Here is a 22934-nt window from a genome sequence, read left to right as displayed (position 1 = left end):
AGTGGCATAAGAACAGCTATCGCTATTTGCGTTATTCGGATAATCTATCTCTACTTTTTTCAAGAAAACGTACGTAAATAGTTGGCTGAACGAGTAACACAGAGTGCAATAAATAAAAGTCAGGCCACCGGCCAAATGCCTGTACTAGTGCTCCGTGCCCAACACCACCCCCCGCTGTTTCACGCAAAGCCCGGCGCTCGCAAGCAGAGTGGCTGCTGTGCAAAGGGTCAAGTGCCTCTATACCCCGCATACGTTAACCGGCTGGGTGGGAGAAGAACCGCCATGGTTCCGGCCGATACGAAATACTTAGGTGAAAAAATTTCATTTTTGCACGTCTTAGAGCCTGACGTTCTCATCCGATAAAGAACTGAATTTCTTTTCGTTACCCGTCAGACTTATTGAGCTGCATCAAATTAATTAAAACGTTGCTCGCCATTTTGAAGAGTTTCCAGAGATTGGAACGCATTGCGTGAATTTTGCGTATGATTGACTTTAGCTCATGTATTGTTGAAAATTAAGTTTAGATAAGAAATCGAAATTTCAATTAAAATTGAGAGCATAGTGATATCTCATCTTGCTCTGGAGTTGGGTTAGGCATCCGAGGGACAGTCGCGTGCAACGAACCCTGTTCTGCCCATGCACACTTGCCAGCTGCTACGAAAGTGCTTATTACCCGATTTAAAAAAAATTGTTAAATGAAAAAATTTGATTTTTGCACATCTTATAGGCTTATAACTTCTGTCGATAAAGTAGTCAATTTCTGAAACTTCCTAGCAGACTAAAACTGTGTGCCGGACCAAGACTCGAACTCGGGACCTTCGCCTTTCGCGAGCAAATGCTCTACCATCTGAGCTACCCACGCACGACTCACGCCCCGTCTTCACAGCTGTACTTCTGCCAGTACCTCGTCTCATACCTTCCAAACCTTACAGAAGCTCTCCTGCGAACCTTGCAGAACTAGCACTTCTGAAAGAAAGGATATTGTGGAGTTTTGATCCGCCAGGAAGTTTTATATCAGCGCACACTCCGCTGCAGAGTGAAAATCTCATTCTGGAAACATTCCCCAGGCTGAGGCTAAGCCATGTCTCGGCAATATCCTTTTTTTTCAGGAGTGCTAGTTCTGCAAGGTTCGCAGGAGGCTTCTGTAAAGTTTGGAAGGTAGGAGACGAGGTACTGGCAGAAGTAAAGCTGTGAGGACAGGAAGTGAGTCGTGCTTGGGTAGCTCAGATGGTAGAGCACTTGCCCATTTCGAGTCTCGGTCCGGCACACAGTTTTATTCTGCCACCAAGTTTCATATCAGCGCACACTCCGCTGCAGAGTGAAAATTTCATTCTAGTCAATTTCTCTTCGTTATGTGCAATAAATATTTTACTGCTTAAAATTAAGTAAAACGTTTGAAAAGTTTTATAGATTGCCTAAACTTTGCGTATGGTTGATTTTAGCTCATAGATTACAGCGAATGAAATGTAGGCAATACATGTAAATTTCATTTAAAATTCAATGCATAACGATATCTCGTTTCGTTCTCAAGTTGTTCAGTTCCATATGCGACGGATGGTCGCGGGCAGCTCGCTCATTCACGTCCTTGCGCATCGTGAATCATGTCGTTCTAACAATCAAAATATCTCATAAACCGTTCAAGATATCGAATGAGTTTTTTTTTTGTGGCAAATGATAGTATGCAATGACGTACATATGTTGCTCGATAAATACTCGAAACTTTTGTATTCACTGAGGCATGGAAGTAACTCGTCTGCAGCAATGAGAAGCGGAGGATCAGGACGCATACAGACGTCCATAGCACCGTAGGAAAACCCAAGTGGAGCGCGTACATGTACACTCCTGGAAATGGAAAAAAGAACACATTGACACCGGTGTGTCAGACCCACCATACTTGCTCCGGACACTGCGAGAGGGCTGTACAAGCAATGATCACACGCACGGCACAGCGGACACACCAGGAACCGCGGTGTTGGCCGTCGAATGGCGCTAGCTGCGCAGCATTTGTGCACCGCCGCCGTCAGTGTCAGCCAGTTTGCCGTGGCATACGGAGCTCCATCGCAGTCTTTAACACTGGTAGCATGCCGCGACAGCGTGGACGTGAACCGTATGTGCAGTTGACGGACTTTGAGCGAGGGCGTATAGTGGGCATGCGGGAGGCCGGGTGGACGTACCGCCGAATTGCTCAACACGTGGGGCGTGAGGTCTCCACAGTACATCGATGTTGTCGCCAGTGGTCGGCGGAAGGTGCACGTGCCCGTCGACCTGGGACCGGACCGCAGCGACGCACGGATGCACGCCAAGACCGTAGGATCCTACGCAGTGCCGTAGGGGACCGCACCGCCACTTCCCAGCAAATTAGGGACACTGTTGCTCCTGGGGTATCGGCGAGGACCATTCGCAACCGTCTCCATGAAGCTGGGCTACGGTCCCGCACACCGTTAGGCCGTCTTCCGCTCACGCCCCAACATCGTGCAGCCCGCCTCCAGTGGTGTCGCGACAGGCGTGAATGGAGGGACGAATGGAGACGTGTCGTCTTCAGCGATGAGAGTCGCTTCTGCCTTGGTGCCAATGATGGTCGTATGCGTGTTTGGCGCCGTGCAGGTGAGCGCCACAATCAGGACTTCATACGACCGAGGCACACAGGGCCAACACCCGGCATCACGGTGTGGGGAGCGATCTCCTACACTGGCCGTACACCACTGGTGATCGTCGAGGGGACACTGAATAGTGCACGGTACATCCAAACCGTCATCGAACCCATCGTTCTACCATTCCTAGACCGGCAAGGGAACTTGCTGTTCCAACAGGACAATGCACGTCCGCATGTATCCCGTGCCAGCCAACGTGCTCTAGAAGGTGTAAGTCAACTACCCTGGCCAGTAAGATCTCCGGAACTGTCCCCCATTGAGCATGTTTGGGACTGGATGAAGCGTCGTCTCACGCGGTCTGCACGTCCAGCACGAACGCTGGTCCAACTGAGGCGCCAGGTGGAAATGGCATGGCAAGCCGTTCCACAGGACTACATCCAGCATCTCTACGATCGTCTCCATGGGAGAATAGCAGCCTGCATTGCTGCGAAAGGTGGATATACACTGTACTAGTGCCGACATTGTGCATGCTCTGTTGCCTGTGTCTATGTGCCTGTGGTTCTGTCAGTGTGATCATGTGATGTATCTGACCCCAGGAATGTGTCAATAAAGTTTCCCCTTCCTGGGACAATGAATTCACGGTGTTCTTATTTCAATTTCCAGGAGTGTAGAAGCGTCCGCAGCACCTAGGGAAACGGTGTAGCAGGTCGTGTATACCAGGTTTGCCCAGAAAGTAATGCACTGCATTTTTTTTTTTCTCAGGTGAAAACAATACCGCGAATGCGAAACGTTACTTATGTATTATTTGAAGTCTCCTGAGAGAGAGCGCCAAGTTTCCGTCACTTCCGACAGATAGCGTAGCTGCAGGACAGTTTGAAAATGGCGTCTGTAGGTGATGTACGTTACAAGCAACGTGCCGTCGTTGAATTTCTCACTGCAGAGAAAGAAACTGTGAGGAATATTCACAAACGCCTGCGCGAAGTCTATTGAGCATCTGCTGTCGACAGAAGTACTGCTAGCCTTTGGGCACGGAGGGTGAGGTTATCAGAAGGCGGTCCGGCGGAGCTCCACGATTTGCAGCGGTAGGGGACACCGTCCACAGCTGTCACACCTAACATGCTGCAGTGAGCTGATATCATTCGCGAGAACAGACGCATTACGACTCGACAGTTGGCGCTCCGTCTGTCAATCAGCAAAGGAAGTGTGGATGCAATTATCCGCACTCTTGGATATTCAAAAGTGTGTGCAAGATGTGTCTCGCGGCGTCTAACGGTGGATCACAAATCGCACAGAAAAAACATTTGTCTTGATTTGTTGCAACGTTTAGTAGCTGAGGGGGAGGCCTTCTTGCCCTGAATCATGACAGTTAATGACACCTGGGTTCACCATTTTGCGCCCGAAACACGTCGATGAGCCGATGGATTGTCACCATTCCCACTCTCCACAGTAGATAAAATTCAGAGCAATTGCTTCCGCCGGTAAGGTCATGATCTCCGCGTTCTGGGACTGTGAAGGTGTGATTCTCATTGACGTGATGCCAGCAGGTGGTACCATTAATTCAGAAGCATGTGTCAACACATTAACAAACTCAAGGCGCCATTCCGGCGACTTCCGTGCCACAGCAACCCAGGAGATGTTTTGCAGTAACACGATAACGCTCGGCCCCACAGATGTCTGAAGACTGCTAGACACATTGACCTAGCCCCCACGGACTCCTACTTATTTGGGCCATTAAGGGATTTAATCCGTGGAAGACATTTTGAGGACGTAGAGGAGGTGGCTCACACAGTCAAGCACGGGCTTCGCCACAAAGGCAAAGACTGGTAACGACAGGGCATACACGCCTTTGTTTCTCGCTGGAGGAAGGCCACAGAACGGGATGGATATTACGTGGAAAAATAGGGTGTGTAGATAAAACACCATTCTTTCGAGTGTATAATTCTCATTATGTTCAATAAAATTTTGAAGAAAAAATGCGGTACATTACTTTCTGGGTAACCCTCGTACATGCCCAGAGCAGCGAAAGGGTTAACATTTAAGAGCTCCTCTTGTGAGGAGTCACACATGTGCTACCCGCGTTCATAGCAGGATGGGGAAACAATGAGTCGCTGTGAAGGTGACTACGGGATCCTAACGGCTAAATTAACTCTCTGGTAGCAACAGGCAGCACCACTCTGCGCCACTTAAAAATTATATATTACACTAATAATATGCCATACGCCCACACACCTCTGGCATATGTGATCGCCGGTAGCATGGGCTTGATAAGGCGTCGCCAGTTAAAGTGCGTTGCAACAGAGCAACATTAAACACACTCTAATATTCTTTATTGCATATAACTCTAATTCTCAGAGAATTGTATAAATGTTCTTCCCTTGGAGGACGGCAACGCTCTGACGTTTTATTTCGTAACTATATATGTCGTTAACAGACACTGACTTGAACGTTACGCTGCTTCGCTGTTTCTAAGGTTACTAGCATCAGTTCGTAACCTGGATTTTGGTAACTATTTCCTGGAAGTAAATCTTTTGTTGATTACGGAAATGCTGTAACACACACATTAAGTTCTGATGGCTACCGTCGTAGAAGGCTTCCTCTAAATCCCTCATGTAATTGTCCGCAGCTCGTGGTCGTGTGGTAGCGTTCTCGCTTCCCGCGCCCCGGGTTCCCTGGTTCGATTCCCGGCGGGGTCAGGGATTTTCTCTGCCTCGTGATGACTGGGTGTTGTGTGATGTCCTTAGGTTAGTTAGGTTTAAGTAGTTCTAAGTTCTAGGGGACTGATGACCATAGATGTTAAGCCCCATAGTGCTCAGAGCCATTTGAGCCATTTTGAGCCTCATGTAATTCTATATTTGCTACCTGTAGGTTCGATTAACACGTGAACTCACACCGGAATGCCTGACGAGAAGCAAACGTTCACTTCGCGAAAACATTATTGAGAAATTATAGAGAACAGGCATCTGTAGCTGACAAAAGAACAATGCTACCACTACCAACGCACATTTTGCGTAAGGAGCAAGAAGACAACAGAAAAAACTGGGACTCGTATAAATGCATATAGACAGCCGTATTTATCCATCGATCTTTTCTTGCAGGCACTTTGCCTTGGTTTGCGCAGTATATATGTCATCTAAAAATTTTGAGTCATAATCAGAATACACGTCATGATCATCTCACTAATTCATAATTATGCAGCGACCTAGAGTTCGGACCAACATTAAAAAATAAATAAATAAAAAAATAAAATAAAAAAATTTGTGACATGTGCGCAGAATTATCAAGCGTTTCAGTCTGATGGTTGTTTGGGTATATGCATATATACAGGGTCGTCCATTGATAGTGACCGGGCCAAATATCTCACGAAATAAACATCAAAGAAAAAACAACAAAGGACAAAACTCGTCTCGCTTGAAGAGGGAAACCAGACGGCGCTGTGGTCGGCCCGCTAGATGGCGCTGCCATAGGTCAAACGGATATCAACTGCGTTTTTTTAAAATAGGAATCCTCATTTTTATTGCATATTCGTGTAGTACGTAAAGAAATATGAATGTTTTAGTTGGACCACTTTTTTCGCTTTGTGATAGATGGCGCTGTAAGTGTCACAAACGTATAAGTACGTGGTACCACGTAACATTAAGCCAGTGCGGACGGTATTTGCTTCGTGATACATTACCCGTGTTAAAATGGACCGTTTACCAACTGCGCAAAAGGTCGATATCGTGTTGATGTATGGCTATTGTGATCAAAATGCCCAACGGGCGTGTGCTATGTATCCTGCTCGGTATCCTGGACATCATCCAAGTGTCCATACCGTTCGCCGGATAGTTACGTTATTTAAGGAAACAGGAAGTGTTGAGCCACATGTCAAACGTCAACCACGACCTGCAACAAATGATGATGTCCAAGTGTGCGTTTTAGCTGCTGTCGCGGCTAATCCGCACATCAGTAGCAGACAAATTGCGCGAGAATCGGGAATCTCAAAAACGTCGGTGTTGAGAATGCTACATCAACATCGACTGCACCCGTACCATATTTCTATGCTCCAGGAATTGCATGGCGACGACTTTGAACGTCGTGTACAGTTCTGCCACTGGGCACAAGAGAAATTGCGGGACGATGACAGATTTTTTGCACGCGTCCTATTTAGCTACGAAGCGTCGTTCACCAACAGCGGTAACGTAAACCGGCATAATATGCCCTATTGGGCAACGGAAAATCCGCGATGGCTGCGACAAGTGAAACATCAGCGACCTTGGTGGGTTAATGTATGGTGCGGTATTATGGGAGGAAGGATAATTGGCCCCCATTTTATCGATGGCAATCTAAATGGTGCAATGTATGCTGATTTCCTACGTAATGTTCTACCGATTTTACTACAAGATGTTTCACTGCATAACAGAATGGCGATGTACTTCCAACATGATGGATGTCCTGCACATAGCTCGCGTGTTCATGAAGCGGTATTGAATAGCATATTTCATGACAGGTGGACTGGTCGTCGAAGCACCGTACCATGGCCCGCACGTTCACTGGATCTGACGTCCCCGGGTTTCTTTCTGTGGGGAAAGTTGAAGGAGATTTGCGATCGTCATCCACCGATAACGCCTGACAACATGCGTCAGCGCATTGTCAATGCATGTGTGAACATTACGGAAGGCGAACTACTCGCTGTTGAGAGGAATGTCGTTACACGTATTGCCAAATGCATTGAGGTTGGCGGACATCATTTTGAGCATTTATTGCATTAATGTGGTATTTACAGCTAATCACGCTGTGACAGCATGCGTTCTCAGAAATAATAAGTTCACAAAGGTACATGTATCACATTGGAACAACCGATATAAAATGTTCAAACGTACCTACGTTCTGTACTTTAATTTAAAAAACCTACCTGTTACCAACTGCTGGTCTAAAACTGTGAGCAATGTGTTTGTGACTATTACAGAGCCATATATCACAAAGCGAAAATAAGTGGTCAAACTAAAACATTCATATTTCTTTACGTACTACACGAATGTGTAATAAAAAACGGGGGTTCCAATTTTTAAAAAACGCAGTTGATATCCATTTGACCTATGGCAGCGCCATCTAGCGGGCAAACCATAGCGCCATCTGGTTTCCCCCTTCAAGCTAGACAAGTTTCGTTCTTTGTAATTTTTTCGTTTGATGCTTATTTCGTGAGATATTCGGCCCGGTCACGATCAATGGACCACCCTGTATATCCTGGACTGGCTTCCAGTCTCCGCAGTAAAATAGGCTTCCATGGAGCAGCTAGAATACCGTTTTCGCTAAACTCTGCTGGAGAGGGGGGGCAGGTGAGAAATGGGCTAGCATAGTGATACGTGCTCGATTTGATTCGGTCGCTGCAGCCGGGATTCTGTGGTGGTGGTGGTGGTGGTGGCCGCTGTCGGTCGAAGATTTCCATAGCCTGCACGCATCTCACTTGGATCGTCGACCTGCATTACCCTACGAATGCAGGGGTGAGTTCCTCGTAATCCAGATGTCCGTTTGTAGCAGTGTGCTAATTGTTATACGTAGCGCAACTGCGCGTGTCTTTGCTTGACAGTCTTGGAAATGGGTAAAACTGCAGTGTTTAACGATTTTGGTATGACGTTACACCCAAGTGACTTAAATCATAAATTTTGTTAATATTTACGGGGATGTGTCGTGGCGTAATTTTTTCCATCAATAGGAGAACGCTCTTATTGTAACACTTCACTATGCCGTCACACACACTAGTAATGTAACGATGGTTTAGCATATGTTTATTTATTTATATATCAGTAACACTTAAAAGACTTTGTAAAAGCACAGTAGTTGTTGAAGTATGAGCAGTAAAATTTGTTAACTTCGTACTTAGGACAGAGATATCGATATTCGGAAAAATCGGTAAAAACTGTAAAAAATTCCAGTTGTTCTAAACGTTTTCGTGCATATGCCACGCTAACCCCTTGTCTACATGTCGATGCTTATATACAAGCATCAGAGTCATACTGGGTTGCAAAAACGCTGAAGCAACGCCTCCAATTGGAATCCTTATGTTCACATTTTATAACCCAATAAACCAATTAATTATAAGATTACTTACATGACTTCTTTTCTGTCTGGAATGATGGCGCCTTGTATGGCGAAATACGTGTAATTAGAATAATAATAATAAAATTAATTTGCTAATAGAAGTACTTACACCCTGGTGCTCCCACAACTGCATATAGACCTCGAGTGGCGACACTTGCGTAGTTGTAATTACAACATATTTTATTTGTTAGTACTTATAACAAATCCCCACACACCAGTTCTCTCCCTATGGATACCAGAATTAAGATGACGAAACTCGCGTAATTCGTGTAATAATATAATTAAATTAATAATTATTGATTTGTAACGAATACCCAAATACTGGTCCCAAACGAACCTAAATCTCTCCCCCCTGATGGACGGACGTTGAATGAAGAGGCCTACTTAACTGAATTAGTTATAACCGATGAGGAGGTGAACCGGAAATCTGAATCTTATTGGTTCATTGGGAGGGGACGGGTTTCTCGCCATTTTAAGTAATCCCATTGTAGAGAGATAGGGATTTCCCGACAATTTTATGTCACGCAAGAATACGTGGTCGATATCGAGTTACATGAATGACATAGAAGATACTTAGTCCAATTGACCCAGGAGCATGGACGGAGTGGATGTTCCCTTGGGTGGCGTTAAATGTACCACATAAAGTTGCCAGTGATTCCCAAGGTGAGAAGAGTGGGGTTGACCTTGAATATAACTGAAATACGTAACCTGACACCGGAAGTGAACTTGAGATAAGGTCATTATCTGCCCTCGTAGCAGCCCTCGATAACTACTACTTATGAGTTACAGAATTATCTTATCAGTGTACTGTTGGACTTTTTTGCGATCCAGAACACAAAAATAACTGCTGTTGGTCGCTTTCCCCCATTTTGTATTCCAGTCACTAACAGTGCACAGAAAGAACGGTTGTTTGTAAACCTCTCTGTGACCTCAATTCTGATTTTACTTTGATAGTTATTTCGCTAGATAATTTAGGAGGATGGAATATATTGATTGATTCTTCCAGGAACGTAAGTTATCGAAATTTTAACAGTAAACCAGACCATGATGCGCAACGTCTCTGTTGTAGTGAGAGGCACTGGAGTTAGATGAGCTTGTACCTATCTTGTGAGGGTCTCAGACAAGCGAGCAGTTCTGAAATATCGGCCGATAGAGAGAGTATCAGCTATCACTTTCACAGATGGCCTACCCTTCCAACGAAGTTCAGTCTTTCCTACGATTATTTGTATACGATTGTTTCATTTTAAATTGGTCGGTACACACACTCCCAGAAATGTAGTGGATGCGAATATTTCCACTGACTGTTCTTCTCTCGAGTAAACAAAAATACTGGGTCTCTGCAGCTGTTTATGAGCAGTGTATTATATTTTCTTATGTGAGGGTCAATTGCCAATTCCTGCACCAACATCGACGGTCTACAAATCTTCCTACACTTCACTATAAGTTTCTTGTGTTGCGCTTTCTTTGTATATAGCAGAATCATCCGTGAAAGTCCTCATCGTGTTTTCGTCGGCAGTCTCTATGACACCCCTACAATTCATAATCGGTTCAAGAAAAAGGAGCGTTCATAGCCATTTTTGATCGCTATTGTAAGAGAGGGACAGTTAATTTTAACTATAGTTTATCAGATTTTCAGCGGTGTGCTACCTTCAGTGATGCGGAAGTACTGAATGAAAACAATCGATTCAGTTGCCTTTTGGAAAATTCGCCTCATTAAGTTGTAGTTTTACGTTTCAGTTGGATTATTATTGATTCGTTTCTTTCGAGTGAAACCAGTTTGCTTGGACAACTAAGTTAAAATAGTCTATAGAGTCCGTTGTAGTTCAGCGTATTGACTGCATTATTCATTTTTTCTTTTAAAGTGAAACCATTTTCTGCATAATCTGCCAGTTGAACAATGTATTCATTCTTTGAGCTGAAATGAACCCTTAATGTTTTAGTTGCCTGAGCTATCCATTCATTCTTCTGAGTGAAAAGGTCTACCGTACTTTCATTAGTAGAAATACGAGGTGCATTCAAGTTCTAAGGCCTCCGATTTTTTTTCTAATTAACTACTCACCCGAAATCGATGAAACTGGCGTTACTTCTCGACGTAATCGCCCTGCAGACGTACACATTTTTCACAACGATGACGCCATGATTCCATGGCAGTTGCGAAGGCTTCTTTAGGTGTCTGTTTTGACCACTGGAAAATCGCTGAGGCAATAGCAGCACAGCTGGTGAATGTACGGCCACGGAGAGTGTTTTTCATTGTTGGAAAAAGCCAAAAGTCACTAGGAGCCAGGTCAGGTGAGTAGGGAGCATGAGGAATCACTTCAAAGTTGTTATCACGAAGAAACTGTTGCGTAACGTTAGCTCGATGTGCGGGTGCGTTGTCTTGGTGAAACAGCACACGCGCAGCCCTTCCCGGACTTTTTGTTGCAGTGCAGGAAGGAATTTGTTCTTCAAAACATTTTCGTAGGATGCACCTGTTACCGTAGTGCCCTTTGGAACGCAATGGGTAAGGATTACGCCAGTTGCTCAGGTGCTCTCTACCCTGTTTCCATGGGGGTAAAATTTGGTCACACACTAAGGAAATGTGGAGAGTAGAAGGGTGGAGAAGGATTGGGGTGGACTAAAAATGGAATGGGGCGGAGTTATATGAAGGAAAGTAAAAAGGAGACTCAGAGGACTTTCTTGAACAACACTTCCAAAAGACCCATCATTTTGATTTGCAGCTCCTTGTATTGGCCGTGTTTGCAGTTAAAATTGTTGGATGTGAGGTTCGCCAGTTATGCAAAACACCGTCTTTTCTCAGTACCCAAACATGTTTCGGCACCACTATGCCATCATCAGTGGGTTTTCGTTTTTATTTATTCTGTAATGTGAACATTTTTGTTAAATGATTTTAAAATTATGTGCATCTTTAGTTCAAACAATAGACCGTTTCTTTTTGTAAATACCTTACATTTGATGTGCATGAATTTTCTGGATCACTTTTGTGTTGATTAATACAGGTATCTTGTCATCTGCAACCAGACGATGTTCATGAGAAAGTTTTTTGCTGGGAGTTAACCTATCTTCTAGAATGTAATTTAGTTTGTCGCGATGTTTTCGCGCCTATATTCGTTTTTACTTACGTTTTCGTGTGACAAGCACTTGCCTTGTCGCCATCATGCTGAGGTGTTGTGATGCACGTGTAAGTATAACAAGTCTTTTCCACAAATAACATAGTAAAACAATTTTCAATTCATCAAAACACAGTGTGATTGTGGTTTGTTGTGTGTCCCAGCCCAGTTCAAATGGTTCAAATGGCTCTGAGCACTATGGGACTCAACTGCTGAGGTCATTAGTCCCCTAGAACTTAGAACTAGTTAAACCTAACTAACCTAAGGACATCACAAACATCCATGCCCGAGGCAGGATTCGAACCTGCGACCGTAGCGGTCTTGCGGTTCCAGACTGCAGCGCCTTTAACCGCACGGCCACTTCGGCCGGCCCCAGCCCAGTCAGGGTTCATTTGTTCACCAGAGAGTTCAGCGCCAAATTTGAATTTTGTTTGCATTTTATCTTTGTGTGTGAGCGTGTGTGTGTGCGTGAGTGCATGCGTCCGTGTGTGCGCGTGCGTGTGTTTTCTGTGCGCTTCTTAGCTGTGTGTGTTGTCTTTTATATGGTATTCCTTTTGTGTGTAAATGGTGCATCTTTGCAGATTTTAGTGTATGTGTGTGTGTGTGTGTGTGTGTGTGTGTGTGTGTGTGTGTAGACTTTATCCGTTTGTGCTGTTTTTATTTGTAAAGTTCCTTTAATGTGTTAAATAATGTGCCCTTGCAGAGTGTAGCGTATTCGTTAAAGAACTGTTTTCCTTCTGCTATTGCCTTCTGTATGTGGAGGTTTTCCTGAATGGTCAGTTTGCTGTATAGGCTGTGGCTGGGTTTTAGTATTCTTAAGTCTGTTTCTATTCTGTTTGGGAGATGATTGTGGACTACAGGGTGGTCAGAAAATATACTATGGGATGTTGCTTTTTAAAGCTCTGAGATGTTCTGAATATCTGGTTTTGAAGTTTCTGAATGTTTGTCCCATGTACACTTGTTTTGCATAACCTCACATCCAACAACCTTCTCGTCATCCGTCTACTGTTTGTCGTGGAACTCATCCTGCATTGGGCCTAACAGATGAAAATCAGAAGGTGCGACATACAGGCTGTACGGTGGATGAAAAGAACAGTCCAATGAAGTGTTGTGAGAGCTCCTATTGGGTGCGCTGACTTGTGTCAGGCTTGCGTTGCCATGAAGAAGAAGTTCGTTTGCATTTTTGTGGAATTTCTTCAATTGCCTGAGGGTTGCACATTACGACTCAGAGTTGATCGTTGCACTATTACGGAAGACAACAATCAGAATCACCTATTGTGACTCATAAGATCGTCGCCGTGACTCTAGCGCCTAAGGGTACAGGTTTGAGTTTTTCTTTGGAGGAGATGTGGGGCCATTCCATGGATTTCCGGCTCGAAGTGATGAACCCATGTTTCATCGCCTGTGACGATGTTCGGCAAATAACTGTCCCGATCAGCCTCGTAACGCGCAAGCAGTTCCGCACAGATGGTCAACCACTCCTCTTTATGGTTCTCTCTGACGGCGAGGGACACAGCGGACACGTTTGAGGACCCCAACTGATGGGCGAGTGCGCCAGTACTACCAACACAGACGTCCAGTCGTGCAGAGTGACATTTGATTGCAATCCATCCACGTCCACCACATCGAATGAGTGTGTCCGCACATTCCAACACTGCAGGAGTCACAGTTGTGTGTGACCGGCTGGCATGCGGATTGTGTGACTTTGTTGGAATAATGACAGATGCCTGACCCTATGATTCACCGTGGTTTTATTCACTGCCAGGCCTCCGTAGGTATTCCTCAAGCGTCTATGACTCTGGTTTTCTGCCAAAAGTATCTCAATGACAACTCTCTCTTTCGAATGCACCTCCCTTACAGAGGCCATTTTGAAGGCTAAGTACAGCATGTCCCACCTGTTGGAACTTCACTAAACTATAGGGGCTAAAGTGGAAAATGTCTCACGACGAATTCTGCATTTTGTCAACCGAAATTCGCCGAGAAAAAAAAGTTGGATTACCGATTGAACGCCCCTTGTATATAATCTCCAGGTGCCTTTTGATTAGCTTGAAGACCAAACAGTTATATGAATATTTTTGTGTCAGTGCTATACTTTTTACCCCTGAGCATTCTCAGGGGATTTATCTTAGGCTCCTTTAGTAGGCGCTCCACCTAGTGCTTGTCTTAGAATCATTCCACGTCCAGGCTTGGGAAGGTGGGATCTGAACTGGCTACAACACCGGTTAGTATATTCACCTCCCGATAGGCAGACCGTAGCGGATGCCATTCCTGTGTAGAGTCCTGTAGTTGGGCGCAAAACTATCAACGAACGTCTCTCTGCTGTCGTGTCAAGGTAAGGGCGGCCGTGCTCTCAGTCTGCGATGCAGGAGTACCAGCTGTGTGCGGCCTGCCGTCATGCGCGAGATCCGGCAGGTTTGCTTGGCTTTGTTATGCTGATGACAGACGCCTTGCCCAACGACTCACGGTGCTTTTGTTCACTGTCAGGTGTCCGTAGACATTTTTCAAGCGCTTATGAATATTTGCGATGTTCTGGTTTTCCGCCGAAAGAAACTCAACGACAGCTCTCTGCCTAGAGTGCATCTCCCTTACAGACGCCATTTTGAAGGATACGTGTTGCGCCGCCACCAATCAGAATTTCCTAAAACTATAGTGGCTGCAGCAGGAATGTTCCATAATGTCCCACAACAAATCCCGCATTTTTTCAACCGAAATCGTGCGGAAAAAATGACTTGCATTACGCATTCTACATCTACATCTACATCCATACTCCGCAAGCCACCTGACGGTGTGTGGCGGAGGGTAGCTTCTGTACCTCTATCGGTTCTCCCTTCTATTCCAGTCTCGTATTGTTCGTGGAAAGAAGGATTGTCGGTATGCCTCTGTGTGGGATCCAATCTCACTGATTTTATCCTCATGGTCTCTTCGCGAGATATACGTAGGAGGGAGCAATATACTGCTTGACTGCTCGGTGAAGGTATATTCTCGAAACTTCAACAAAAGCCCGTACCGAGCTACTGAGCGTCTCTCCTGCAGTGTCTTCCACTGCTGTTTATCTATCATCTCCGTAACGCTTTCGCGATTACTAAATGATCCTGTAACGGAGCACGCTGCTCTCCGTTGGATCTTCTCTATCTCCTCTATCAACCCTATCTGATACGGATCCCACACTGCTGAGCAGTATTCAAGCAGTCGGCGAACAAGCGTACTGTAACCTACTTCCTTTGTTTTCGGATTGCATTTCCTTAGGATTCTTCCAATGAATCTCAGTCTGGCGTCTGCTTTACCGACGATCAACTTTATATGACCATTCCATTTTAAATCACTCCTAATGCGTACTTCCAGATAATTTATGGAATTAACTGCTTCCAGTTGCTGATCTGCTATATTGTAGCTAAATGATAAGGGACCTTTCTTTCTATGTATTCGCAGCACATTACACTTGTCTACATTGAGATTCAATTGCCATTCGCTGCACCATGCGTGAATTCGTTGTAGATCCTCCTGCATTTCAGTACAATTTTCAATTGTCACAACCTCTCGATATACTACAGCATCATCCGCAAAAAGCCTCAGTGAACTTCCGATGTTATCCACAAGGTCATTTACGTATATTGTGAATAGCAACGGTCCTACGACAGTCCCCTGCGGCACGCCTGAACTCACTCTTACTTCGGAAGACTTCTCTCCATTGAAAATGACATGCTGCGTTCTATTGTCTAGGAACTCTTCAATCCAATCATACAATTGGTCTGATATTTCATATGCTCTTACTTTGTTCATTAAACGACTGTGGGGAACTGTTAGGTTAGTTTTGGGGAAGGAGACCAGACAGCGTGGTCATCGGTCTCATCGGATTAGGGAAGGATGGGGAAGGAAGTCGGCCGTGCCCTTTCAGAGGAACCATCCCGGCATTTGCCTGGAGTCATTTACGGAAATCACGGAAAACCTAAATCAGGATGGCCGGACGCGGGATTGAACCGTCGTCCTCCCGAATGCGAGTCCAGTGTCTAACCACTGCGCCACCTCGCTCGGTCGTGGGGAACTGTATCGAACGCCTTGCGGAAGTCAAGAAACACGGCATCTACCTGGGAACCCGCGTCTATGGCCCTCTGAGTCTCGTGGACGAATAGCGCGAGCTGGTTTTCACACGATCGTCTGTTTCGAAACCCATGCTGATTCCTACAGAGTAGATTTCTAGTCTCCAGAAAAGTCATTATACTCGAACATAATACGTGTTCCAAAATTCATAAAACTATAGCGGCTGCAGCGGGAATATTCCACAATGTCCGAAATCGTCGGGAAAAAATTAATTGCATTACTCATTGGACAGTCTTCGTAATAGAACAAGCTGAATTTAAGATTTGCGATGTGGTAGCTTCAGGAATCGGGCGCGCCGACGGGACTCACCGCTGGCGAAGCGTCGCAGGCTGCCCTTGGCGGAGCACTGGAAGACGTTCCCGCAGGCGCCGCCCGCGTAGAAGTTGTCCGTGTGGATGGGGTGGAAGCGCGCGCACATGACGGGCGGCGCGTGCTCCAGCGGCCCGCGCAGCGTCGCGCGCAGCTCGCCAGAGTCCGGGTTGCGCAGCTGCCGGCACACGCCGCTACCGACAGCCCACACCACGACCAACTCTCGAATGCATAGCGAGCAAGCAGTGTATCCAATCAAGTTCCTCTAAGGTTTCAGAACAAGCCCGTGCGAAAACCACAAGATATACAGAAAATAGACACATATCATACTGGAGCACGTGAGGCAATACTGACCTTACGACTTATGTTAGAAGCTAGATTAAGAAAAGGCAAACCTACGTTTCTAGCATTTGTAGACTTAGAGAAAGCTTTTGACAATGTTGACTGGAATACTCTCTTTCAAATTCTAAAGGTGGCAGGGGTAAAATACAGGGAGCGAAAGGCTATTTACAACTTGTACAGAAACCAGATGGCAGTTGTAAGAGTTGAGGGACATGAAAGGGAAGCAGTGGTTGGGAAGGGAGTAAGACAGGGTTGTAGCCTCTCCCCGATGTTATTCAATCTCTATATTGAGCAAGCAGTAAAGGAAACAAAAGAAAAATTTGGAGTAGGTACTAAAATCCATGGAGAAGAAATAAAACCTTTGAGGTTCGCCGATGACATTGTAATTCTGTCAGAGACAGCAAAGGACTTGGAAGAGCAGTTGAACGGAATGGATGGTGTCTTGAAGGCAGGATATAAGATGAACATCAACGAAAGCAAAACGAGGATAATGGAATGTAGTCGAGTTAAGTCAGGTGACGCTGAGGGTATCAGATTAGGAAATGAGACACTTAAAGTAGTAAAGGAGTTTTGCTATTTGGGGAGCAAAATAACTGATGATGGACGAAGTAGAGAGGATATAAAATGTAGACTGGCAATGGCAAGGAAAGCGTTTCTGAAGAAGAGAAATTTGTCAACATCGAGTATAGATTTAAGTGTCAGGAAGTTATTTCTGAAAGTATTTGTATGGAGTGTAGCCATGTATGGAAGTGAAACATGGACGGTAAATGGTTTGGACAAGAAGAGAATAGAAGCTTTTGAAATGTGGTGCTACAGAAGAATGCTGAAGATTAGATGGGTAGATCACATAACTAATGAGGAAGTATTGAATAGGATTGGGGAGAAGAGAAGTTTGTGGCACAACTGCACCAGAAGAAGGGATCGGTTGGTAGGACATGTTCTGAGGCATCAAGAGATCACCAATTTAGTATTGGAGCGCAGCGTGGAGGGTAAAAATCGTAGGGGGAGACCAAGAGATGAATACACTAAGCAGATTCAGAAGGATGTAGGTTGCAGTAGGTACTGGGAGATGAAGAAGCTTGCACAGGATAGAGTAGCATGGAGAGCTGCATCAAACCAGTCTCAGGACTGAAGACCACAACAACAACAACAGACACATATCACGGGATAGAGTATCCCCCCCAAGTTTTCAACGCACATTACAGGTGGTCTGTGCCAAGAAGGATACTACCTTCTCTGTTGAAAAGTGTTGTGGGCCGTCTGCCATTATTACTGAGCTCTGTACAGTACTGCGAAACAGAGGTGTACACAAAAAAAGGCTGTCGTCTGCACCGAACCAGCTTCCTTTATGGTCTTCCTCAAGTTTTCTTCGTTGCATATCCCTACTATTGGGGTAGTAAAATTACGCGTAGCAGTGTTCCTATGTAATCGAAAATAGCTAAACACAACACTGTCTGCAAAATTGTTGGGCTAAGCCCAACAGCAAGTGCGTCATTGTGTGCGCATTGCTATGTCTTAATACGTTTTATTCACGAGAAGAATAGTGACCCCATTACTTTGGTGGTGTTTCTGACACCCCAAATATTTACTGATAGTAAGCGACCACAGAGTAATTACCCCATCGTAACCTCGATATACTGGGTGTAAAATAACTATGTATACAAATCTGTGAAGTTATTGCAAGAGATACAAAGAAAGACTTTTGTTATGAGACATAAATGTCACAAGTGCACCCCCTAGGTATCCTTCAAGATTTTCCGAACTGTTTGGCTTGAGGAAGCTGTGTTACAACAAACTGAAGACGACCTCAGCATCAACACACGGTAATCAAGAAAAAAATACCTTCAACACCAGTGTGTGGAGCGTCCTGCACAGGACGGACAGGCATCCACTCAAGTATCAGAGGGTATAATACCTCAACTGATGACCTTTCCCAGCGAGTGGAATCCTGCCATTGGTAACTACACCAAACTGCAAACATCCCTGAATTCCAAACGTGTGTTCTCTTTACTGTCGCCGGCCGGTGTGGCCGTGCGGTTCCAGGCGCTTCAGTTTGGAACTGCGCGACCGCTACGGTCGCAGGTTCGAATCCTGCCTCGGGCATGGATGTGTGTGATGTCCTTAGGTTAGTTAGGTTTAAGTAGTTCTAAGTTCTAAGGGACTGATGACCGCAGATGTTAAGTCCCATAGTGCTCAGAGCCATTTGAACCTTTACTGTCATCGCTGTGTTCACAAGGGAAGTGAAGGAAAGGAAGGGAATATTCTATAGCCATGCCAGGAAGTTGTAAAATCCTAACACATCTCATGTGTTCCATCATCAACAGATATTTACCACAACTGTATTGCTCGTACTGTCTTACTGGGCCGTATCTTCTGCCTGACACACCACTGGAGGAAATTACATTATATTTTTCCGTGGAGCATTACCGGAAATATTGGAGAATTGTCCCGCTAGAAGTCAGTCAACGATTATTCCAGCAAGACGGGGTTTCGGTATGGGTCATTACCGTGACCATCACGTTCTGCCAGTCTCACTCCTATGGATTTCTTTTGGTGTGGGAGATAAAGCGTTTGCGGTATGAGACACCGATAGACACTCCACATGACCTGGTTGCCCGTTTGGCTGAAGCTGCGGTGATCATTCGTGAAACATCTGCGTTTTAGACGATCATTAGCACTTAGATGACATGGATGCGTTAATTTAAATGGACGAAGATTTACCCAGTATATCTAAAACAATATTCATCATACGGCTGGTTGTGAACACCGTCTCTGCACATAATCAGCATCAAGTCTGCCCCCGGTAGCTGAGTGGTCAGCGTGACAGACTGTCAATCCTAAGGGCCCGGGTTCGATTCCCGGCTCGGTCGGAGATATTCTCCGCTCAGGGACGGGTCGTTGTGTTTTTCTAATCATCATTATTTCATCCCCTTCAACGCGCAAGTCGCCGAAGTGGCGTCAAATCGAAAGACTTGCACCAGGCGAGGGGTCTACCCGACGGGAGGCCCTCGTCACACGCCATTATTATCAGCATCAAGGCCTTCATGGACTCCTAACGGGGAAACGTGGATCTGAGACGTTTTTGTCGCACAGAAAAATGTTTCTTTTTATTTCCTGTAAAAACTGTCAAATTTTGAATACATCCTGTATTTCCTCTATAATTTTATTTAACTACACAAAAACTATTAATTTTTAAGATATGACTGAAAAAAACACACGCATATACTTTGAAATCAATATTTCTGCCCTTATACTTTAAGGGTATACGGAACGCCCTATGCTTACAATGTTAAATTAGGCTAAAAGTTAGGAACATTTTCTCATTTGTTATTTGGACGATACTCTTGATTTTTTCACAGAACGCTGATATATGTTCTGCTTTTATACTGAATTATTAATTTTGAAAAAATAATGTATAGTTTTTCAGATATTTTATTTTTTGTAAATGTTAAAAAAGTCATACATTTTAACAAGTATTTTAAAATTTACATCCATTAATACAAAATAATTTCACATATCTTTTAATTCAGATGTATTAGAAGGTCTTAAGGAACAACTACAGAAAATTTCATCTTTCTACTATAAATAGGCCCTGAGAAAATGTACCTTATACACAAAAAAACTAAAGTTACGGGAAATTAGCTTCGAAGTTTTTACTTCAGTACAGGCCTGCTCCATAGCTTGTATCATCAGAATCGTCCAACAGCTTCGTCTTGATGGCTCTGCTATGCTGTCTAGCCATCTTTGAATATACTTTTATGGCATTATCTGAAGACCTGAGCCGTTCCTTGTCCAAACAAAGCATAGATGCGGCAGTTCGTAGTCCCACACAGAGCCCCAACTTCTGCAGAACTTTGTACTTTGTTATATTTCCCTGATTGAATGATGAAACAGCATCATAAACGCCAAAGTGAAGTGTGTTTATACCCACAAACACAGTTTTAGGTAGTCTATTCCATATCACATGGTTCACACACTCATTTGGATTTTGAGTCCGGCCATGAAGACATTTCTTTAGTAGACTAATATCTGCGAGGTCTCGGAATATTGGTTTTATTTCATCCATTATGGCAGGTGGCAGGTGATGAGAGTGATTGTATTGTTTCTTAGTTACCTTGCCTCTGTTGTACTTGCACCAACTATCGTCTCCTTTTGGACATAGCCCATGTTGGGGATTCTCATTGTTTGAAGCTGTATGAAAAAACAGAGCCTAGACTGCTCTTCTCCTTAATTCTGCATCTGCTGTAGTCTGTCTTATTGCTAGACCATAGCACTTCTGAATATGATCAATTGTAGCATCTGTCAGTCTATTTTTCCCATCTAAAGTTTTTCCATCGCCCAATTTCTTGCCTTTCATGCTAGCCTTGAGCCGTCGAAGTCTTGATCCCACCCTTTTCTGAACATGGCCAACACACTCCAGTTTGGAAATTTTCACATCGTTACCATAGGGTCTCACTCCCTCAATTTCTTTGAAAGCCTTTCAGTCACCATCTCCAAGATAATTTATGTATCTAACGTTGTACCATTTTACTGAGCGTTGATAAATACTTCTTACACCAGCAACTTCCATACCACCACTTGACCCATAGGAATTTGCCATGCACTCCTCTTCATGTTTAGTTTTCATTTTCTCCTTGCATCTGCAATGCTTGGAAAGTATTGCCACATCAACTACCCTACCAGTGTCCACACTTGTAGCTGTTACTACACCATTCAGAGATGTGTGGCCTCTCTTCTGCCAGCTTCCATCAAAAGCTATGGACAAGTCTCTGCTATAACTATTTTCAAAAACAGCTTCCTCAACAGCATCTTTCATGTTTTCCTGTGCCACATCTTCTACAACATAGCCTATTGCAATTATGTGTTTGTTAAATTTTGAAGGTGGAGGAGGGAGGTTCATCACACCACACAACATGGCACCTGCAGCCCTGCCCTTTCCTATACACCGTAATCCATAAACCAGTCTAATGTTTATATCGTATAGTTTACCTGTATCTGCAGTAACATGTGAGGAATTGAAGAAAGTAACACTGTGTTTGAATTAACTGCACATCAACTCTAACTCACAAGCAAGTCCTACATGTAAATTTGTTTTCAATGAAACACCACATTTTCCACATTGTTTGCAGAACACATTGTTCTCCAAAACGTCTGATAATAAAGAGACGTTAATTACCTCATATTTTGTAGTCCCAGCATTTAGTTTCTTGTATTCTTCTTCAATTCCATCTAGTTTTCTTCTTGAAGCACTTTCCGGTGTAGTGGCAGCAGCATCACTCAATGTATCACTACCAGTGTTGAGGTTAGTCGCTACTGGGACATCAGATACTGATGAAGATGAATCAGACGAATTTTTAGTACACTTTACTTTCTTGCGCCAATGTACGCGCTTTCTAAATACCTTCATACTAGGTCTTGGCATGTTGAAGGAAAGAAAACTCAATGACTTCTCCACATACGACTTTCACAACAATGACATGGATGTACTCACAAAGGAAACAATACAAATGGTGCAGAATCTATTGTCAACTGTCTAGCAGTGTAGCCAACAGAAAAGCTAACTCTCTTGTGCTCAATTATATCTCTGGCAAGGCTGTCTATATCAGGTATATTTCGCGTCTCATATACGAGGTGCGGAACATCGTGTGTCGAAATTATTTTAAAAAATTATTTAAAATAGTTCTATTCACGTCATCCAAATATTTTATACATGGTATTAAACGGGAGAGTCTAAATTTTTCGAAAATTCATTTACCCAAAAATCGATTTTTTTTCATCTAAAAACTCATTCCTTATAGCCTTAAAGTTAAAATTACTTTAATTTTTGTACTTGAATAAAAGATACATATAGCTAGAAGTAAGAATATTATGGTAGGAAGTTAAATGCATCTGAAAAATTAAAACAGCATAACAGAGTTCAGGTGTTTAGTCACTACTTTTCTGTTTCAGAAACGCATGTCTCACGTAAAGGAACAAACACGTTCCAAGGACAACTATGTTTTGTACAGTAACCCTGTTTGTCTGTCCATTGAACGAGGGCAAATGTCGCAATGACGCCGATATTTTGGATGTATCGCCCCTGATTCTCGTAACTACAGACTGACCTACCGATTTACTCAAATGGTTCAAATGGCTCTGAGCACTATGCGACTTAACTTCTGAGGTCATCAGTCGCCTAGAACTTAGAACTAATTAAACCTAACTAACCTAAGGACATCACATACATCCATGCCCGAGGCAGGATTCGAACCTGCGACCGTAGTGGTCGCTCGGATCCAGACTGTAGCGCCTAGAACCGCAAGGCCACTCCGGCCGACCTACCGATTTACTGCTGACCGAAGTTCTCTGGAATGATTACAGGTCACATCGGAACTTGCTTTCCGATGATGGTTCATCACGTCCGTGGCAA

General features: G+C 44.2%; 1 protein-coding gene across 1 annotated transcript in view; it reads right to left on the bottom strand.

The window, feature by feature from the left end:
* Nucleotides 1-16251, bottom strand: part of LOC124714013 — a 74575-nt gene extending 58324 nt beyond the window's left edge. Inside the window, exon 1 of the mRNA XM_047242988.1 lies at nucleotides 16184-16251. The gene's annotated coding sequence lies outside the window, so the exon portion shown is untranslated. The remainder of the gene's footprint in view (nucleotides 1-16183) is intronic.
* Nucleotides 16252-22934: the final 6683 nt, after the last annotated feature.

The sequence above is a fragment of the Schistocerca piceifrons genome, chromosome 1, assembly GCF_021461385.2.
Source record: "Schistocerca piceifrons isolate TAMUIC-IGC-003096 chromosome 1, iqSchPice1.1, whole genome shotgun sequence".
In the NCBI taxonomy this organism is placed as follows: domain Eukaryota; kingdom Metazoa; phylum Arthropoda; class Insecta; order Orthoptera; family Acrididae; genus Schistocerca; species Schistocerca piceifrons.
This window is presented reverse-complemented; position numbering and strand designations above follow the sequence as displayed.